Consider the following 22886-nt stretch of genomic DNA (forward strand, 5'->3'; position numbering starts at 1 on the left):
AGAGACCAACCTTAGGACAATTAAGGTGAAAAGTGCTTAGGAAAAATACCAAATAGTTCTCCACTTAGCGGTTCTTTCAAAAGTTGGGCCACACACCTCTTGGAAAGATCGAGTTACTTTGGCCTAGCCTTTGATTGGTCTGGAGAAGCAATCGGCATTCCTAGCTGATGAATCAAATGATTCTGAAAGGAACGGTGAAAAGTGCGGATCCTGTTTCAGTCTTTAGACTGAAACAGGATCCGCACTATTCACCTGTCCCACAAAGGCGCACTTCTCATGTCTGGCGCTAGTCCAACAAACCCAGGACTGACAGAGGCCCTGCACTTGCCACCCCAGAAAAATATCTCATCTCCAAAGAAGGATTCTTCCGCTAACGGTTGAAAAGGGCTCCCGTTCTTGAAACAGTGGTGAAAAAATGGTGAAATAATACTGAAAACAATCCTATCTTCCAAGGCTCCTGTGCCAGCTATGGGAAATAGCAAGTTACCTGGGCCTCAGCAGAGGTTTCTCTGCAAAAAGCATCATAGGCTTCAGGATGCAGAGTCCGACCTCATCACTATTACGGTGCCAAATGCCATGGAAATGGCAAATAATTACCAACACACTGGTCATTTCAAAGTGTCAGGATGAAATCTGAAGCACGATCCACACTTTTCCCATCTCACGCAACTATGCACTTTCCAACTCTGGAGGTAAACAAATCAAAGGCAGGGCTGACAGAAGCCCCGCACTTACACCCCACCCAGAAATCTCAACTACCAGGCAGGATTCTTATGCTAATGCGAGAACCCTGCTCCGGTTCTGAAAATAATGCTGAAACCACAACAGAATAATACTTAAAAGAACACTTTCTTGGTAGTCTCTAGGACCAACTATTGGAAATGCCAAGATTAATGGGCCTCAGCCTGTTTCGTCTGTGAAAACTCTGGTATGCTTAAGGATGCAGAGACCAACCTTAGGACAATTACGGTGAAAAGTGCTTAGGAAAAATACCAAATAGTTCTCCACTTAGCGGTTCTTTCAAAAGTTGGGCCACACTCCTCTTGGAAAGATCGAGTTACTTTGGCCTAGCCTTCGATTGGTCTGGAGAAGCAATCGGCATTCCTAGCTGATGAATCAAATGATTCTGAAAGGAACGGTGAAAAGTGCGGATCCTGTTTCAGTCTTTAGACTGAAACAGGATCCGCACTATTCACCTGTCCCACAAAGGCGCACATCTCATGTCTGGCGCTAGTCCAACAAACCCAGGACTGACAGAGGCCCTGCACTTGCCACCCCAGAAAAATATCTCATCTCCAAAGAAGGATTCTTCCGCTTCCGGTTGAAAAGGGCTCCCGTTCTTGAAACAGTGGTGAAAAAACGGTGAAATAATACTGAAAACAATCCTATCTTCCAAGGCTCCTGTGCCAGCTATGGGAAATAGCAAGTTACCTGGGCCTCAGCAGAGGTTTCTCTGCAAAAAGCATCATAGGCTTCAGGATGCAGAGACCGACCTCATGACTATTACGGGGCCAAACGCCATGGAAATGGCAAATAATTACCAACACACTGGTCATTTCAAAGTGTCTGGATGAAATCTGAAGCACGATCCACACTTTTCCCATCTCACGCAAATATGCACTTTCCAACTCTGGAGGTAAACAAATCAAAGGCAGGGCTGACAGAAGCCCCGCACCTACACCCCACCCAGAAATCTCAACTACCAGGCAGGATTCTTATGCTAATGCGAGAACCCTGCTCCGGTTCTGAAAATAGTGCTGAAACCACAACAGAATAATACTTAAAAAAACACTTTCTTGGTAGTCTCTAGGACCAACTATTGGAAATGCCAAGATTAATGGGCCTCAGCCTGTTTCGTCTGTGAAAACTCTGGTATGCTTAAGGATGCAGAGACCAACCTTAGGACAATTAAGGTGAAAAGTGCGTAGGAAAAATACCAAATAGTTCTCCACTTAGCGGTTCTTTCAAAAGTTGGGCCACACACCTCTTGGAAAGATCGAGTTACCTTGGCCTAGCCTTTGATTGGTCTGGAGAAGCAATCGCCATTCCTAGCTGATGAATCAAATGATTCTGAAAGGAACGGTGAAAAGTGCGGATCCTGTTTCAGTCTTTAGACTGAAACAGGATCCGCACTATTCACCTGTCCCACAAAGGCGCACTTCTCATGTCTGGCGCTAGTCCAACAAACCCAGGACTGACAGAGGCCCTGCACTTGCCACCCCAGAAAAATATCTCATCTCCAAAGAAGGATTCTTCCGCTAACGGTTGAAAAGGGCTCCCGTTCTTGAAACAGTGGTGAAAAAATGGTGAAATAATACTGAAAACAATCCTATCTTCCAAGGCTCCTGTGCCAGCTATGGGAAATAGCAAGTTACCTGGGCCTCAGCAGAGGTTTCTCTGCAAAAAGCATCATAGGCTTCAGGATGCAGAGTCCGACCTCATCACTATTACGGTGCCAAATGCCATGGAAATGGCAAATAATTACCAACACACTGGTCATTTCAAAGTGTCAGGATGAAATCTGAAGCACGATCCACACTTTTCCCATCTCACGCAACTATGCACTTTCCAACTCTGGAGGTAAACAAATCAAAGGCAGGGCTGACAGAAGCCCCGCACTTACACCCCACCCAGAAATCTCAACTACCAGGCAGGATTCTTATGCTAATGCGAGAACCCTGCTCCGGTTCTGAAAATAATGCTGAAACCACAACAGAATAATACTTAAAAGAACACTTTCTTGGTAGTCTCTAGGACCAACTATTGGAAATGCCAAGATTAATGGGCCTCAGCCTGTTTCGTCTGTGAAAACTCTGGTATGCTTAAGGATGCAGAGACCAACCTTAGGACAATTACGGTGAAAAGTGCTTAGGAAAAATACCAAATAGTTCTCCACTTAGCGGTTCTTTCAAAAGTTGGGCCACACACCTCTTGGAAAGATCGAGTTACTTTGGCCTAGCCTTCGATTGGTCTGGAGAAGCAATCGGCATTCCTAGCTGATGAATCAAATGATTCTGAAAGGAACGGTGAAAAGTGCGGATCCTGTTTCAGTCTTTAGACTGAAACAGGATCCGCACTATTCACCTGTCCCACAAAGGCGCACTTCTCATGTCTGGCGCTAGTCCAACAAACCCAGGACTGACAGAGGCCCTGCACTTGCCACCCCAGAAAAATATCTCATCTCCAAAGAAGGATTCTTCCGCTACCGGTTGAAAAGGGCTCCCGTTCTTGAAACAGTGGTGAAAAAACGGTGAAATAATACTGAAAACAATCCTATCTTCCAAGGCTCCTGTGCCAGCTATGGGAAATAGCAAGTTACCTGGGCCTCAGCAGAGGTTTCTCTGCAAAAAGCATCATAGGCTTCAGGATGCAGAGTCCGACCTCATCACTATTACGGTGCCAAATGCCATGGAAATGGCAAATAATTACCAACACACTGGTCATTTCAAAGTGTCAGGATGAAATCTGAAGCACGATCCACACTTTTCCCATCTCACGCAACTATGCACTTTCCAACTCTGGAGGTAAACAAATCAAAGGCAGGGCTGACAGAAGCCCCGCACTTACACCCCACCCAGAAATCTCAACTACCAGGCAGGATTCTTATGCTAATGCGAGAACCCTGCTCCGGTTCTGAAAATAATGCTGAAACCACAACAGAATAATACTTAAAAGAACACTTTCTTGGTAGTCTCTAGGACCAACTATTGGAAATGCCAAGATTAATGGGCCTCAGCCTGTTTCGTCTGTGAAAACTCTGGTATGCTTAAGGATGCAGAGACCAACCTTAGGACAATTACGGTGAAAAGTGCTTAGGAAAAATACCAAATAGTTCTCCACTTAGCGGTTCTTTCAAAAGTTGGGCCACACACCTCTTGGAAAGATCGAGTTACTTTGGCCTAGCCTTCGATTGGTCTGGAGAAGCAATCGGCATTCCTAGCTGATGAATCAAATGATTCTGAAAGGAACGGTGAAAAGTGCGGATCCTGTTTCAGTCTTTAGACTGAAACAGGATCCGCACTATTCACCTGTCCCACAAAGGCGCACTTCTCATGTCTGGCGCTAGTCCAACAAACCCAGGACTGACAGAGGCCCTGCACTTGCCACCCCAGAAAAATATCTCATCTCCAAAGAAGGATTCTTCCGCTACCGGTTGAAAAGGGCTCCCGTTCTTGAAACAGTGGTGAAAAAACGGTGAAATAATACTGAAAACAATCCTATCTTCCAAGGCTCCTGTGCCAGCTATGGGAAATAGCAAGTTACCTGGGCCTCAGCAGAGGTTTCTCTGCAAAAAGCATCATAGGCTTCAGGATGCAGAGACCGACCTCATGACTATTACGGGGCCAAACGCCATGGAAATGGCAAATAATTACCAACACACTGGTCATTTCAAAGTGTCTGGATGAAATCTGAAGCACGATCCACACTTTTCCCATCTCACGCAAATATGCACTTTCCAACTCTGGAGGTAAACAAATCAAAGGCAGGGCTGACAGAAGCCCGGCACCTACACCCCACCCAGAAATCTCAACTACCAGGCAGGATTCTTATGCTAATGCGAGAACCCTGCTCGGGTTCTGAAAATAATGCTGAAACCACAACAGAATAATACTTAAAAGAACACTTTCTTTGTAGTCTCTAGGACCAACTATTGGAAATGCCAAGATTAATGGGCCTCAGCCTGTTTCGTCTGTGAAAACTCTGGTATGCTTAAGGATGCAGAGACCAACCTTAGGACAATTAAGGTGAAAAGTGCTTAGGAAAAATACCAAATAGTTCTCCACTTAGCAGTTCTTTCAAAAGTTGGGCCACACACCTCTTGGAAAGATCGAGTTACTTTGGCCTAGCCTTTGATTGGTCTGGAGAAGCAATCGGCATTCCTAGCTGATGAATCAAATGATTCTGAAAGGAACGGTGAAAAGTGCGGATCCTGTTTCAGTCTTTAGACTGAAACAGGATCCGCACTATTCACCTGTCCCACAAAGGCGCACTTCTCATGTCTGGCGCTAGTCCAACAAACCCAGGACTGACAGAGGCCCTGCACTTGCCACCCCAGAAAAATATCTCATCTCCAAAGAAGGATTCTTCCGCTACCGGTTGAAAAGGGCTCCCGTTCTTGAAACAGTGGTGAAAAAATGGTGAAATAATACTGAAAACAATCCTATCTTCCAAGGCTCCTGTGCCAGCTATGGGAAATAGCAAGTTACCTGGGCCTCAGCGGAGGTTTCTCTGCAAAAAGCATCATAGGCTTCAGGATGCAGAGTCCGACCTCATCACTATTACGGTGCCAAATGCCATGGAAATGGCAAATAATTACCAACACACTGGTCATTTCAAAGTGTCAGGATGAAATCTGAAGCACGATCCACACTTTTCCCATCTCACGCAACTATGCACTTTCCAACTCTGGAGGTAAACAAATCAAAGGCAGGGCTGACAGAAGCCGCGCACTTACACCCCACCCAGAAATCTCAACTACCAGGCAGGATTCTTATGCTAATGCGAGAACCCTGCTCCGGTTCTGAAAATAATGCTGAAACCACAACAGAATAATACTTAAAAGAACACTTTCTTGGTAGTCTCTAGGACCAACTATTGGAAATGCCAAGATTAATGGGCCTCAGCCTGTTTCGTCTGTGAAAACTCTGGTATGCTTAAGGATGCAGAGACCAACCTTAGGACAATTACGGTGAAAAGTGCTTAGGAAAAATAACAAATAGTTCTCCACTTAGCAGTTCTTTCAAAAGTTGGGCCACACACCTCTTGGAAAGATCGAGTTACTTTGGCCTAGCCTTCGATTGGTCTGGAGAAGCAATCGGCATTCCTAGCTGATGAATCAAATGATTCTGAAAGGAACGGTGAAAAGTGCGGATCCTGTTTCAGTCTTTAGACTGAAACAGGATCCGCACTATTCACCTGTCCCACAAAGGCGCACTTCTCATGTCTGGCGCTAGTCCTACAAACCCAGGACTGACAGAGGCCCTGCACTTGCCACCCCAGAAAAATATCTCATCTCCAAAGAAGGATTCTTCCGCTACCGGTTGAAAAGGGCTCTCGTTCTTGAAACAGTGGTGAAAAAATTGTGAAATAATACTGAAAACAATCCTATCTTACACGGCTCCTGTGCCACCCATGGGAATTAGCTAGTTACCTGGGCCTCAGCAGAGGTTTCTCTGCAAAAAGCTTCATAGGCTTCAGGATGCAGAGACCGACCTCATGACTATTACGGGGCCAAACGCCATGGAAATGGCAAATAATTACCAACACACTGGTCATTTCAAAGTGTCTGGATGAAATCTGAAGCACGATCCACACTTTTCCCATCTCACGCAAATATGCACTTTCCAACTCTGGAGGTAAACAAATCAAAGGCAGGGCTGACAGAAGCCCCGCACCTACACCCCACCCAGAAATCTCAACTACCAGGCAGGATTCTTTTGCTAATGCGAGAACCCTGCTCCGGTTCTGAAAATAGTGCTGAAACCATAACAGAATAATACTTAAAAGAACACTTTCTTGGTAGTCTCTAGGACCAACTATTGGAAATGCCAAGATTAATGGGCCTCAGCCTGTTTCGTCTGTGAAAACTCTCGTATGCTTAAGGATGCAGAGACCAACCTTAGGACAATTACGGTGAAAAGTGCTTCAGAAAAAAACCAAATAATTCTCCACTTAGCGGTTCTTTCAAAAGTTGGGCCACACATCTCTTGGAAAGATCGAGTTACTTTGGCCTAGCCTTTGATTGGTCTGGAGAAGCAATCGGCATTCCTAGCTGATGAATCAAATGATTCTGAAAGGAACGGTGAAAAGTGCGGATCCTGTTTCAGTCTTTAGACTGAAACAGGATCCGCACTATTCACCTGTCCCACAAAGGCGCACTTCTCATGTCTGGCGCTAGTCCTACAAACCCAGGACTGACAGAGGCCCTGCACTTGCCACCCCAGAAAAATATCTCATCTCCAAAGAAGGATTCTTCCACTAACGGTTGAGAAGGGCTCCCGTTCTTGAAACAGTGGTGAAAAAATGGTGAAATAATACTGAAAACAATCCTATCTTACAAGGCTCCTGTGCCACCCATGGGAATTAGCTAGTTACCTGGGCCTCAGCAGAGGTTTCTCTGCAAAAAGCTTCATAGGCTTCAGGATGCAGAGACCGACCTCATGACTATTACGGGGCCAAACGCCATGGAAATGGCAAATAATTACCAACACACTGGTCATTTCAAAGTGTCTGGATGAAATCTGAAGCACGATCCACACTTTTCCCATCTCACGCAAATATGCACTTTCCAACTCTGGAGGTAAACAAATCAAAGGCAGGGCTGACAGAAGCCCCACACCTACACCCCACCCAGAAATCTCAACTACCAGGCAGGATTCTTATGCTAATGCGAGAACCCTGCTCCGGTTCTGAAAATAGTGCTGAAACCATAACAGAATAATACTTAAAAGAACACTTTCTTGGTAGTCTCTAGGACCAACTATTGGAAATGCCAAGATTACTGGGCCTCAGCCTGTTTCGTCTGTGAAAACTCTCGTATGCTTAAGGATGCAGAGACCAACCTTATGACAATTACGGTGAAAAGTGCTTCGGAAAAAAACCAAATAATTCTCCACTTAGCGGTTCTTTCAAAAGTTGGGCCACACACCTCTTGGAAAGATCGAGTTACTTTGGCCTAGCCTTCGATTGGTCTGGAGAAGCAATCGGCATTCCTAGCTGATGAATCAAATGATTCTGAAAGGAACGGTGAAAAGTGCGGATCCTGTTTCAGTCTTTAGACTGAAACAGGATCCGCACTATTCACCTGTCCCACAAAGGCGCACTTCTCATGTCTGGCGCTAGTCCTACAAACCCAGGACTGACAGAGGCCCTGCACTTGCCACCCCAGAAAAATATCTCATCTCCAAAGAAGGATTCTTCCGCTACCGGTTGAAAAGGGCTCCCGTTCTTGAAACAGTGGTGAAAAAATGGTGAAATAATACTGAAAACAATCCTATCTTCCAAGGCTCCTGTGCCAGCTATGGGAAATAGCAAGTTACCTGGGCCTCAGCAGAGGTTTCTCTGCAAAAAGCATCATAGGCTTCAGGATGCAGAGTCCGACCTCATCACTATTACGGTGCCAAATGCCATGGAAATGGCAAATAATTACCAACACACTGGTCATTTCAAAAGGTCAGGATGAAATCTGAAGCACGATCCACACTTTTCCCATCTCACGCAAATATGCACTTTCCAACTCTGGAGGTAAACAAATCAAAGGCAGGGCTGACAGAAGCCCCGCACTTACACCCCACCCAGAAATCTCAACTACCAGGCAGGATTCTTATGCTAATGCGAGAACCCTGCTCCGGTTCTGAAAATAATGCTGAAACCACAACAGAATAATACTTAAAAGAACACTTTCTTGGTAGTCTCTAGGACCAACTATTGGAAATGCCAAGATTAATGGGCCTCAGCCTGTTTCGTCTGTGAAAACTCTGGTATGCTTAAGGATGCAGAGACCAACCTTAGGACAATTACGGTGAAAAGTGCTTAGGAAAAATACCAAATAGTTCTCCACTTAGCGGTTCTTTCAAAAGTTGTGCCACACACCTCTTGGAAAGATCGAGTTACTTTGGCCTAGCCTTCGATTGGTCTGGAGAAGCAATCGGCATTCCTAGCTGATGAATCAAATGATTCTGAAAGGAACGGTGAAAAGTGCGGATCCTGTTTCAGTCTTTAGACTGAAACAGGATCCGCACTATTCACCTGTCCCACAAAGGCGCACTTCTCATGTCTGGCGCTAGTCCAACAAACCCAGGACTGACAGAGGCCCTGCACTTGCCACCCCAGAAAAATATCTCATCTCCAAAGAAGGATTCTTCCGCTACCGGTTGAAAAGGGCTCCCGTTCTTGAAACAGTGGTGAAAAAATGGTGAAATAATATTGAAAACAATCCTATCTTCCAAGGCTCCTGTGCCAGCTATGGGAAATAGCAAGTTACCTGGGCCTCAGCAGAGGTTTCTCTGCAAAAAGCATCATAGGCTTCAGGATGCAGAGACCGACCTCATGACTATTACGGGGCCAAACGCCATGGAAATGGCAAATAATTACCAACACACTGGTCATTTCAAAGTGTTTGGATGAAATCTGAAGCACGATCCACACTTTTCCCATCTCACGCAAATATGCACTTTCCAACTCTGGAGGTAAACAAATCAAAGGCAGGGCTGACAGAAGCCCCGCACCTACACCCCACCCAGAAATCTCAACTACCAGGCAGGATTCTTATGCTAATGCGAGAACCCTGCTCCGGTTCTGAAAATAATGCTGAAACCACAACAGAATAATACTTAAAAGAACACTTTCTTGGTAGTCTCTAGGACCAACTATTGGAAATGCCAAGATTAATGGGCCTCAGCCTGTTTCGTCTGTGAAAACTCTGGTATGCTTAAGGATGCAGAGACCAACCTTAGGACAATTACGGTGAAAAGTGCTTAGGAAAAATACCAAATAGTTCTCCACTTAGCAGTTCTTTCAAAAGTTGGGCCACACACCTCTTGGAAAGATCGAGTTACTTTGGCCTAGCCTTTGATTGGTCTGGAGAAGCAATCGGCATTCCTAGCTGATGAATCAAATGATTCTGAAAGGAACGGTGAAAAGTGCGGATCCTGTTTCAGTCTTTAGACTGAAACAGGATCCGCACTATTCACCTGTCCCACAAAGGCGCACTTCTCATGTCTGGCGCTAGTCCTACAAACCCAGGACTGACAGAGGCCCTGCACTTGCCACCCCAGAAAAATATCTCATCTCCAAAGAAGGATTCTTCCGCTACCGGTTGAAAAGGGCTCTCGTTCTTGAAACAGTGGTGAAAAAATTGTGAAATAATACTGAAAACAATCCTATGTTACAAGGCTCCTGTGCCACCCATGGGAATTAGCTAGTTACCTGGGCCTCAGCAGAGGTTTCTCTGCAAAAAGCTTCATAGGCTTCAGGATGCAGAGACAGACCTCATGACTATTACGGTGCCAAACGCCATGGAAATGGCAAATAATTACCAACACACTGGTCATTTCAAAGTGTCTGGATGAAATCTGAAGCACGATCCACACTTTTCCCATCACACGCAAATATGCACTTTCCAACTCTGGAGGTAAACAAATCAAAGGCAGGGCTGACAGAAGCCCCGCACCTACACCCCACCCAGAAATCTCAACTACCAGGCAGGATTCTTTTGCTAATGCGAGAACCCTGCTCCGGTTCTGAAAATAGTGCTGAAACCATAACAGAATAATACTTAAAAGAACTCTTTCTTGGTAGTCTCTAGGACCAACTATTGGAAATGCCAAGATTAATGGGCCTCAGCCTGTTTCGTCTGTGAAAACTCTCGTAAGCTTAAGGATGCAGAGACCAACCTTATGACAATTACGGTGAAAAGTGCTTCGGAAAAAAACCAAATAATTCTCCACTTAGCGGTTCTTTCAAAAGTTGGGCCACACACCTCTTGGAAAGATCGAGTTACTTTGGCCTAGCCTTTGATTGGTCTGGAGAAGCAATCGGCATTCCTAGCTGATGAATCAAATGATTCTGAAAGGAACGGTGAAAAGTGCGGATCCTGTTTCAGTCTTTAGACTGAAACAGGATCCGCACTATTCACCTGTCCCACAAAGGCGCACTTCTCATGTCTGGCGCTAGTCCAACAAACCCAGGACTGACAGAGGCCCTGCACTTGCCACCCCAGAAAAATATCTCATCTCCAAAGAAGGATTCTTCCGCTAACGGTTGAAAAGGGCTCCCGTTCTTGAAACAGTGGTGAAAAAATGGTGAAATAATACTGAAAACAATCCTATCTTCCAAGGCTCCTGTGCCAGCTATGGGAAATAGCAAGTTACCTGGGCCTCAGCAGAGGTTTCTCTGCAAAAAGCATCATAGGCTTCAGGATGCAGAGTCCGACCTCATCACTATTACGGTGCCAAATGCCATGGAAATGGCAAATAATTACCAACACACTGGTCATTTCAAAGTGTCAGGATGAAATCTGAAGCACGATCCACACTTTTCCCATCTCACGCAACTATGCACTTTCCAACTCTGGAGGTAAACAAATCAAAGGCAGGGCTGACAGAAGCCCCGCACTTACACCCCACCCAGAAATCTCAACTACCAGGCAGGATTCTTATGCTAATGCGAGAACCCTGCTCGGGTTCTGAAAATAATGCTGAAACCACAACAGAATAATACTTAAAAGAACACTTTCTTTGTAGTCTCTAGGACCAACTATTGGAAATGCCAAGATTAATGGGCCTCAGCCTGTTTCGTCTGTGAAAACTCTGGTATGCTTAAGGATGCAGAGACCAACCTTAGGACAATTACGGTGAAAAGTGCTTAGGAAAAATACCAAATAGTTCTCCACTTAGCAGTTCTTTCAAAAGTTGGGCCACACACCTCTTGGAAAGATCGAGTTACTTTGGCCTAGCCTTTGATTGGTCTGGAGAAGCAATCGGCATTCCTAGCTGATGAATCAAATGATTCTGAAAGGAACGGTGAAAAGTGCGGATCCTGTTTCAGTCTTTAGACTGAAACAGGATCCGCACTATTCACCTGTCCCACAAAGGCGCACTTCTCATGTCTGGCGCTAGTCCTACAAACCCAGGACTGACAGAGGCCCTGCACTTGCCACCCCAGAAAAATATCTCATCTCCAAAGACGGATTCTTCCGCTACCGGTTGAAAAGGGCTCTCGTTCTTGAAACAGTGGTGAAAAAATTGTGAAATAATACTGAAAACAATCCTATGTTACAAGGCTCCTGTGCCACCCATGGGAATTAGCTAGTTACCTGGGCCTCAGCAGAGGTTTCTCTGCAAAAAGCTTCATAGGCTTCAGGAAGCAGAGACAGACCTCATGACTATTACGGTGCCAAACGCCATGGAAATGGCAAATAATTACCAACACACTGGTCATTTCAAAGTGTCTGGATGAAATCTGAAGCACGATCCACACTTTTCCCATCTCACGCAAATATGCACTTTCCAACTCTGGAGGTAAACAAATCAAAGGCAGGGCTGACAGAAGCCCCGCACCTACACCCCACCCAGAAATCTCAACTACCAGGCAGGATTCTTTTGCTAATGCGAGAACCCTGCTCCGGTTCTGAAAATAGTGCTGAAACCATAACAGAATAATACTTAAAAGAACACTTTCTTGGTAGTCTCTAGGACCAACTATTGGAAATGCCAAGATTAATGGGCCTCAGCCTGTTTCGTCTGTGAAAACTCTCGTATGCTTAAGGATGCAGAGACCAACCTTATGACAATTACGGTGAAAAGTGCTTCGGAAAAAAACCAAATAATTCTCCACTTAGCGGTTCTTTCAAAAGTTGGGCCACACACCTCTTGGAAAGATCGAGTTACTTTGGCCTAGCCTTTGATTGGTCTGGAGAAGCAATCGGCATTCCTAGGTGATGAATCAAATGATTCTGAAAGGAACGGTGAAAAGTGCGGATCCTGTTTCAGTCTTTAGACTGAAACAGGATCCGCACTATTCACCTGTCCCACAAAGGCGCACTTCTCATGTCTGGCGCTAGTCCTACAAACCCAGGACTGACAGAGGCCCTGCACTTGCCACCCCAGAAAAATATCTCATCTCCAAAGAAGGATTCTTCCGCTAACGGTTGAAAAGGGCTCCCGTTCTTGAAACAGTGGTGAAAAAATGGTGAAATAATACTGAAAACAATCCTATCTTCCAAGGCTCCTGTGCCAGCTATGGGAAATAGCAAGTTACCTGGGCCTCAGCAGAGGTTTCTCTGCAAAAAGCATCATAGGCTTCAGGATGCAGAGTCCGACCTCATCACTATTACGGTGCCAAATGCCATGGAAATGGCAAATAATTACCAACACACTGGTCATTTCAAAGTGTCAGGATGAAATCGGAAGCACGATCCACACTTTTCCCATCTCACGCAACTATGCACTTTCCAACTCTGGAGGTAAACAAATCAAAGGCAGGGCTGACAGAAGCCCCGCACTTACACCCCACCCAGAAATCTCAACTACCAGGCAGGATTCTTATGCTAATGCGAGAACCCTGCTCCGGTTCTGAAAATAATGCTGAAACCACAACAGAATAATACTTAAAAGAACACTTTCTTGGTAGTCTCTAGGACCAACTATTGGAAATGCCAAGATTAATGGGCCTCAGCCTGTTTCGTCTGTGAAAACTCTGGTATGCTTAAGGATGCAGAGACCAACCTTAGGACAATTACGGTGAAAAGTGCTTAGGAAAAATACCAAATAGTTCTCCACTTAGCGGTTCTTTCAAAAGTTGGGCCACACACCTCTTGGAAAGATCGAGTTACTTTGGCCTAGCCTTTGATTGGTCTGGAGAAGCAATCGGCATTCCTAGCTGATGAATCAAATGATTCTGAAAGGAACGGTGAAAAGTGCGGATCCTGTTTCAGTCTTTAGACTGAAACAGGATCCGCACTATTCACCTGTCCCACAAAGGCGCACTTCTCATGTCTGGCGCTAGTCCAACAAACCCAGGACTGACAGAGGCCCTGCACTTGCCACCCCAGAAAAATATCTCATCTCCAAAGAAGGATTCTTCCGCTACCGGTTGAAAAGGGCTCCCGTTCTTGAAACAGTGGTGAAAAAACGGTGAAATAATACTGAAAACAATCCTATCTTCCAAGGCTCCTGTGCCAGCTATGGGAAATAGCAAGTTACCTGGGCCTCAGCAGAGGTTTCTCTGCAAAAAGCATCATAGGCTTCAGGATGCAGAGACCGACCTCATGACTATTACGGGGCCAAACGCCATGGAAATGGCAAATAATTACCAACACACTGGTCATTTCAAAGTGTCTGGATGAAATCTGAAGCACGATCCACACTTTTCCCATCTCACGCAAATATGCACTTTCCAACTCTGGAGGTAAACAAATCAAAGGCAGGGCTGACAGAAGCCCGGCACCTACACCCCACCCAGAAATCTCAACTACCAGGCAGGATTCTAATGCTAATGCGAGAACCCTGCTCGGGTTCTGAAAATAATGCTGAAACCACAACAGAATAATACTTAAAAGAACACTTTCTTTGTAGTCTCTAGGACCAACTATTGGAAATGCCAAGATTAATGGGCCTCAGCCTGTTTCGTCTGTGAAAACTCTGGTATGCTTAAGGATGCAGAGACCAACCTTAGGACAATTACGGTGAAAAGTGCTTAGGAAAAATACCAAATAGTTCTCCACTTAGCAGTTCTTTCAAAAGTTGGGCCACACACCTCTTGGAAAGATCGAGTTACTTTGGCCTAGCCTTTGATTGGTCTGGAGAAGCAATCGGCATTCCTAGCTGATGAATCAAATGATTCTGAAAGGAACGGTGAAAAGTGCGGATCCTGTTTCAGTCTTTAGACTGAAACAGGATCCGCACTATTCACCTGTCCCACAAAGGCGCACTTCTCATGTCTGGCGCTAGTCCAACAAACCCAGGACTGACAGAGGCCCTGCACTTGCCACCCCAGAAAAATATCTCATCTCCAAAGAAGGATTCTTCCGCTACCGGTTGAAAAGGGCTCCCGTTCTTGAAACAGTGGTGAAAAAATGGTGAAATAATACTGAAAACAATCCTATCTTCCAAGGCTCCTGTGCCACCCATGGGAATTAGCTAGTTACCTGGGCCTCAGCAGAGGTTTCTCTGCAAAAAGCTTCATAGGCTTCAGGATGCAGAGACCGACCTCATGACTATTACGGGGCCAAACGCCATGGAAATGGCAAATAATTACCAACACACTGGTCATTTCAAAGTGTCTGGATGAAATCTGAAGCACGATCCACACTTTTCCCATCTCACGCAAATATGCACTTTCCAACTCTGGAGGTAAACAAATCAAAGGCAGGGCTGACAGAAGCCCCGCACCTACACCCCACCCAGAAATCTCAACTACCAGGCAGGATTCTTATGCTAATGCGAGAACCCTGCTCCGGTTCTGAAAAAAGTGCTGAAACCATAACAGAATAATACTTAAAAGAACACTTTCTTGGTAGTCTCTAGGACCAACTATTGGAAATGCCAAGATTAATGGGCCTCAGCCTGTTTCGTCTGTGAAAACTCTGGTATGCTTAAGGATGCAGAGACCAACCTTAGGACAATTACGGTGAAAAGTGCTTAGGAAAAATACCAAATAGTTCTCCACTTAGCGGTTCTTTCAAAAGTTGGGCCACACACCTCTTGGAAAGATCGAGTTACTTTGGCCTAGCCTTCGATTGGTCTGGAGAAGCAATCGGCATTCCTAGCTGATGAATCAAATGATTCTGAAAGGAACGGTGAAAAGTGCGGATCCTGTTTCAGTCTTTAGACTGAAACAGGATCCGCACTATTCACCTGTCCCACAAAGGCGCACTTCTCATGTCTGGCGCTAGTCCAACAAACCCAGGACTGACAGAGGCCCTGCACTTGCCACCCCAGAAAAATATCTCATCTCCAAAGAAGGATTCTTCCGCTACCGGTTGAAAAGGGCTCTCGTTCTTGAAACAGTGGTGAAAAAATTGTGAAATAATACTGAAAACAATCCTATCTTACAAGGCTCCTGTGCCACCCATGGGAATTAGCTAGTTACCTGGGCCTCAGCAGAGGTTTCTCTGCAAAAAGCTTCATAGGCTTCAGGATGCAGAGACCGACCTCATGACTATTACGGGGCCAAACGCCATGGAAATGGCAAATAATTACCAACACACTGGTCATTTCAAAGTGTCTGGATGAAATCTGAAGCACGATCCACACTTTTCCCATCTCACGCAAATATGCACTTTCCAACTCTGGAGGTAAACAAATCAAAGGCAGGGCTGACAGAAGCCCCGCACCTACACCCCACCCAGAAATCTCAACTACCAGGCAGGATTCTTATGCTAATGCGAGAACCCTGCTCGGGTTCTGAAAATAATGCTGAAACCACAACAGAATAATACTTAAAAGAACACTTTCTTTGTAGTCTCTAGGACCAACTATTGGAAATGCCAAGATTAATGGGCCTCAGCCTGTTTCGTCTGTGAAAACTCTGGTATGCTTAAGGATGCAGAGACCAACCTTAGGACAATTACGGTGAAAAGTGCTTAGGAAAAATACCAAATAGTTCTCCACTTAGCAGTTCTTTCAAAAGTTGGGCCACACACCTCTTGGAAACATCGAGTTACTTTGGCCTAGCCTTTGATTGGTCTGGAGAAGCAATCGGCATTCCTAGCTGATGAATCAAATGATTCTGAAAGGAACGGTGAAAAGTGCGGATCCTGTTTCAGTCTTTAGACTGAAACAGGATCCGCACTATTCACCTGTCCCACAAAGGCGCACTTCTCATGTCTGGCGCTAGTCCAACAAACCCAGGACTGACAGAGGCCCTGCACTTGCCACCCCAGAAAAATATCTCATCTCCAAAGAAGGATTCTTCCGCTACCGGTTGAAAAGGGCTCCCGTTCTTGAAACAGTGGTGAAAAAATGGTGAAATAATACTGAAAACAATCCTATCTTCCAAGGCTCCTGTGCCAGCTATGGGAAATAGCAAGTTACCTGGGCCTCAGCGGAGGTTTCTCTGCAAAAAGCATCATAGGCTTCAGGATGCAGAGTCCGACCTCATCACTATTACGGTGCCAAATGCCATGGAAATGGCAAATAATTACCAACACACTGGTCATTTCAAAGTGTCAGGATGAAATCTGAAGCACGATCCACACTTTTCCCATCTCACGCAACTATGCACTTTCCAACTCTGGAGGTAAACAAATCAAAGGCAGGGCTGACAGAAGCCGCGCACTTACACCCCACCCAGAAATCTCAACTACCAGGCAGGATTCTTATGCTAATGCGAGAACCCTGCTCCGGTTCTGAAAATAATGCTGAAACCACAACAGAATAATACTTAAAAGAACACTTTCTTGGTAGTCTCTAGGACCAACTATTGGAAATGCCAAGATTAATGGGCCTCAGCCTGTTTCGTCTGTGAAAACTCTGGTATGCTTAAGGATGCAGAGACCAACCTTAGGACAATTACGGTGAAAAGTGCTTAGGAAAAATAACAAATAGTTCTCCACTTAGCAGTTCTTTCAAAAGTTGGGCCACACACCTCTTGGAAAGATCGAGTTACTTTGGCCTAGCCTTCGATTGGTCTGGAGAAGCAATCGGCATTCCTAGCTGATGAATCAAATGATTCTGAAAGGAACGGTGAAAAGTGCGGATCCTGTTTCAGTCTTTAGACTGAAACAGGATCCGCACTATTCACCTGTCCCACAAAGGCGCACTTCTCATGTCTGGCGCTAGTCCTACAAACCCAGGACTGACAGAGGCCCTGCACTTGCCACCCCAGAAAAATATCTCATCTCCAAAGAAGGATTCTTCCGCTACCGGTTGAAAAGGGCTCTCGTTCTTGAAACAGTGGTGAAAAAATTGTGAAATAATACTGAAAACAATCCTATCTTACACGGCTCCTGTGCCACCCATGGGAATTAGCTAGTTACCTGGGCCTCAGCAGAGGTTTCTCTGCAAAAAGCTTCATAGGCTTCAGGATGCAGAGACCGACCTCATGACTATTACGGGGCCAAACGCCATGGAAATGGCAAATAATTACCAACACACTGGTCATTTCAAAGTGTCTGGATGAAATCTGAAGCACGATCCACACTTTTCCCATCTCACGCAAATATGCACTTTCCAACTCTGGAGGTAAACAAATCAAAGGCAGGGCTGACAGAAGCCCCGCACCTACACCCCACCCAGAAATCTCAACTACCAGGCAGGATTCTTTTGCTAATGCGAGAACCCTGCTCCGGTTCTGAAAATAGTGCTGAAACCATAACAGAATAATACTTAAAAGAACACTTTCTTGGTAGTCTCTAGGACCAACTATTGGAAATGCCAAGATTAATGGGCCTCAGCCTGTTTCGTCTGTGAAAACTCTCGTATGCTTAAGGATGCAGAGACCAACCTTAGGACAATTACGGTGAAAAGTGCTTCAGAAAAAAACCAAATAATTCTCCACTTAGCGGTTCTTTCAAAAGTTGGGCCACACATCTCTTGGAAAGATCGAGTTACTTTGGCCTAGCCTTTGATTGGTCTGGAGAAGCAATCGGCATTCCTAGCTGATGAATCAAATGATTCTGAAAGGAACGGTGAAAAGTGCGGATCCTGTTTCAGTCTTTAGACTGAAACAGGATCCGCACTATTCACCTGTCCCACAAAGGCGCACTTCTCATGTCTGGCGCTAGTCCTACAAACCCAGGACTGACAGAGGCCCTGCACTTGCCACCCCAGAAAAATATCTCATCTCCAAAGAAGGATTCTTCCGCTAACGGTTGAGAAGGGCTCCCGTTCTTGAAACAGTGGTGAAAAAATGGTGAAATAATACTGAAAACAATCCTATCTTCCAAGGCTCCTGTGCCAGCTATGGGAAATAGCAAGTTACCTGGGCCTCAGCAGAGGTTTCTCTGCAAAAAGCATCATAGGCTTCAGGATGCAGAGTCCGACCTCATCACTATTACGGTGCCAAATGCCATGGAAATGGCAAATAATTACCAACACACTGGTCATTTCAAAGTGTCAGGATGAAATCTGAAGCACGATCCACACTTTTCCCATCTCACGCAACTATGCACTTTCCAACTCTGGAGGTAAACAAATCAAAGGCAGGGCTGACAGAAGCCCCGCACTTACACCCCACCCAGAAATCTCAACTACCAGGCAGGATTCTTATGCTAATGCGAGAACCCTGCTCCGGTTCTGAAAATAATGCTGAAACCACAACAGAATAATACTTAAAAGAACACTTTCTTGGTAGTCTCTAGGACCAACTATTGGAAATGCCAAGATTAATGGGCCTCAGCCTGTTTCGTCTGTGAAAACTCTGGTATGCTTAAGGATGCAGAGACCAACCTTAGGACAATTACGGTGAAAAGTGCTTAGGAAAAATACCAAATAGTTCTCCACTTAGCAGTTCTTTCAAAAGTTGGGCCACACACCTCTTGGAAAGATCGAGTTACTTTGGCCTAGCCTTTGATTGGTCTGGAGAAGCAATCGGCATTCCTAGCTGATGAATCAAATGATTCTGAAAGGAACAGTGAAAAGTGCGGATCCTGTTTCAGTCTTTAGACTGAAACAGGATCCGCACTATTCACCTGTCCCACAAAGGCGCACTTCTCATGTCTGGCGCTAGTCCTACAAACCCAGGACTGACAGAGGCCCTGCACTTGCCACCCCAGAAAAATATCTCATCTCCAAAGAAGGATTCTTCCGCTACCGGTTGAAAAGGGCTCTCGTTCTTGAAACAGTGGTGAAAAAATGGTGAAATAATACTGAAAACAATCCTATCTTACAAGGCTCCTGTGCCACCCATGGGAATTAGCTAGTTACCTGGGCCTCAGCAGAGGTTTCTCTGCAAAAAGCTTCATAGGCTTCAGGATGCAGAGACCGACCTCATGACTATTACGGGGCCAAACGCCATGGAAATGGCAAATAATTACCAACACACTGGTCATTTCAAAGTGTCTGGATGAAATCTGAAGCACGATCCACACTTTTCCCATCTCACGCAAATATGCACTTTCCAACTCTGGAGGTAAACAAATCAAAGGCAGGGCTGACAGAAGCCCCACACCTACACCCCACCCAGAAATCTCAACTACCAGGCAGGATTCTTATGCTAATGCGAGAACCCTGCTCCGGTTCTGAAAATAGTGCTGAAACCATAACAGAATAATACTTAAAAGAACACTTTCTTGGTAGTCTCTAGGACCAACTATTGGAAATGCCAAGATTACTGGGCCTCAGCCTGTTTCGTCTGTGAAAACTCTCGTATGCTTAAGGATGCAGAGACCAACCTTATGACAATTACGGTGAAAAGTGCTTCGGAAAAAAACCAAATAATTCTCCACTTAGCGGTTCTTTCAAAAGTTGGGCCACACACCTCTTGGAAAGATCGAGTTACTTTGGCCTAGCCTTCGATTGGTCTGGAGAAGCAATCGGCATTCCTAGCTGATGAATCAAATGATTCTGAAAGGAACGGTGAAAAGTGCGGATCCTGTTTCAGTCTTTAGACTGAAACAGGATCCGCACTATTCACCTGTCCCACAAAGGCGCACTTCTCATGTCTGGCGCTAGTCCTACAAACCCAGGACTGACAGAGGCCCTGCACTTGCCACCCCAGAAAAATATCTCATCTCCAAAGAAGGATTCTTCCGCTACCGGTTGAAAAGGGCTCCCGTTCTTGAAACAGTGGTGAAAAAATGGTGAAATAATACTGAAAACAATCCTATCTTCCAAGGCTCCTGTGCCAGCTATGGGAAATAGCAAGTTACCTGGGCCTCAGCAGAGGTTTCTCTGCAAAAAGCATCATAGGCTTCAGGATGCAGAGTCCGACCTCATCACTATTACGGTGCCAAATGCCATGGAAATGGCAAATAATTACCAACACACTGGTCATTTCAAAAGGTCAGGATGAAATCTGAAGCACGATCCACACTTTTCCCATCTCACGCAAATATGCACTTTCCAACTCTGGAGGTAAACAAATCAAAGGCAGGGCTGACAGAAGCCCCGCACTTACACCCCACCCAGAAATCTCAACTACCAGGCAGGATTCTTATGCTAATGCGAGAACCCTGCTCCGGTTCTGAAAATAATGCTGAAACCACAACAGAATAATACTTAAAAGAACACTTTCTTGGTAGTCTCTAGGACCAACTATTGGAAATGCCAAGATTAATGGGCCTCAGCCTGTTTCGTCTGTGAAAACTCTGGTATGCTTAAGGATGCAGAGACCAACCTTAGGACAATTACGGTGAAAAGTGCTTAGGAAAAATACCAAATAGTTCTCCACTTAGCGGTTCTTTCAAAAGTTGTGCCACACACCTCTTGGAAAGATCGAGTTACTTTGGCCTAGCCTTCGATTGGTCTGGAGAAGCAATCGGCATTCCTAGCTGATGAATCAAATGATTCTGAAAGGAACGGTGAAAAGTGCGGATCCTGTTTCAGTCTTTAGACTGAAACAGGATCCGCACTATTCACCTGTCCCACAAAGGCGCACTTCTCATGTCTGGCGCTAGTCCAACAAACCCAGGACTGACAGAGGCCCTGCACTTGCCACCCCAGAAAAATATCTCATCTCCAAAGAAGGATTCTTCCGCTACCGGTTGAAAAGGGCTCCCGTTCTTGAAACAGTGGTGAAAAAATGGTGAAATAATATTGAAAACAATCCTATCTTCCAAGGCTCCTGTGCCAGCTATGGGAAATAGCAAGTTACCTGGGCCTCAGCAGAGGTTTCTCTGCAAAAAGCATCATAGGCTTCAGGATGCAGAGACCGACCTCATGACTATTACGGGGCCAAACGCCATGGAAATGGCAAATAATTACCAACACACTGGTCATTTCAAAGTGTCTGGATGAAATCTGAAGCACGATCCACACTTTTCCCATCTCACGCAAATATGCACTTTCCAACTCTGGAGGTAAACAAATCAAAGGCAGGGCTGACAGAAGCCCCGCACCTACACCCCACCCAGAAATCTCAACTACCAGGCAGGATTCTTATGCTAATGCGAGAACCCTGCTCCGGTTCTGAAAATAATGCTGAAACCACAACAGAATAATACTTAAAAGAACACTTTCTTGGTAGTCTCTAGGACCAACTATTGGAAATGCCAAGATTAATGGGCCTCAGCCTGTTTCGTCTGTGAAAACTCTGGTATGCTTAAGGATGCAGAGACCAACCTTAGGACAATTACGGTGAAAAGTGCTTAGGAAAAATACCAAATAGTTCTCCACTTAGCAGTTCTTTCAAAAGTTGGGCCACACACCTCTTGGAAAGATCGAGTTACTTTGGCCTAGCCTTTGATTGGTCTGGAGAAGCAATCGGCATTCCTAGCTGATGAATCAAATGATTCTGAAAGGAACGGTGAAAAGTGCGGATCCTGTTTCAGTCTTTAGACTGAAACAGGATCCGCACTATTCACCTGTCCCACAAAGGCGCACTTCTCATGTCTGGCGCTAGTCCTACAAACCCAGGACTGACAGAGGCCCTGCACTTGCCACCCCAGAAAAATATCTCATCTCCAAAGACGGATTCTTCCGCTACCGGTTGAAAAGGGCTCTCGTTCTTGAAACAGTGGTGAAAAAATTGTGAAATAATACTGAAAACAATCCTATGTTACAAGGCTCCTGTGCCACCCATGGGAATTAGCTAGTTACCTGGGCCTCAGCAGAGGTTTCTCTGCAAAAAGCTTCATAGGCTTCAGGATGCAGAGACAGACCTCATGACTATTACGGTGCCAAACGCCATGGAAATGGCAAATAATTACCAACACACTGGTCATTTCAAATTGTCTGGATGAAATCTGAAGCACGATCCACACTTTTCCCATCTCACGCAAATATGCACTTTCCAACTCTGGAGGTAAACAAATCAAAGGCAGGGCTGACAGAAGCCCCGCACCTACACCCCACCCAGAAATCTCAACTACCAGGCAGGATTCTTTTGCTAATGCGAGAACCCTGCTCCGGTTCTGAAAATAGTGCTGAAACCATAACAGAATAATACTTAAAAGAACTCTTTCTTGGTAGTCTCTAGGACCAACTATTGGAAATGCCAAGATTAATGGGCCTCAGCCTGTTTCGTCTGTGAAAACTCTCGTAAGCTTAAGGATGCAGAGACCAACCTTATGACAATTACGGTGAAAAGTGCTTCGGAAAAAAACCAAATAATTCTCCACTTAGCGGTTCTTTCAAAAGTTGGGCCACACACCTCTTGGAAAGATCGAGTTACTTTGGCCTAGCCTTTGATTGGCCTCGAGAAGCAATCGGCATTCCTAGCTGATGAATCAAATGATTCTGAAAGGAACGGTGAAAAGTGCGGATCCTGTTTCAGTCTTTAGACTG

Source organism: Lemur catta, chromosome 3 (assembly GCF_020740605.2).
Source record: "Lemur catta isolate mLemCat1 chromosome 3, mLemCat1.pri, whole genome shotgun sequence".
NCBI classification, from domain to species: Eukaryota; Metazoa; Chordata; class Mammalia; order Primates; family Lemuridae; genus Lemur; species Lemur catta.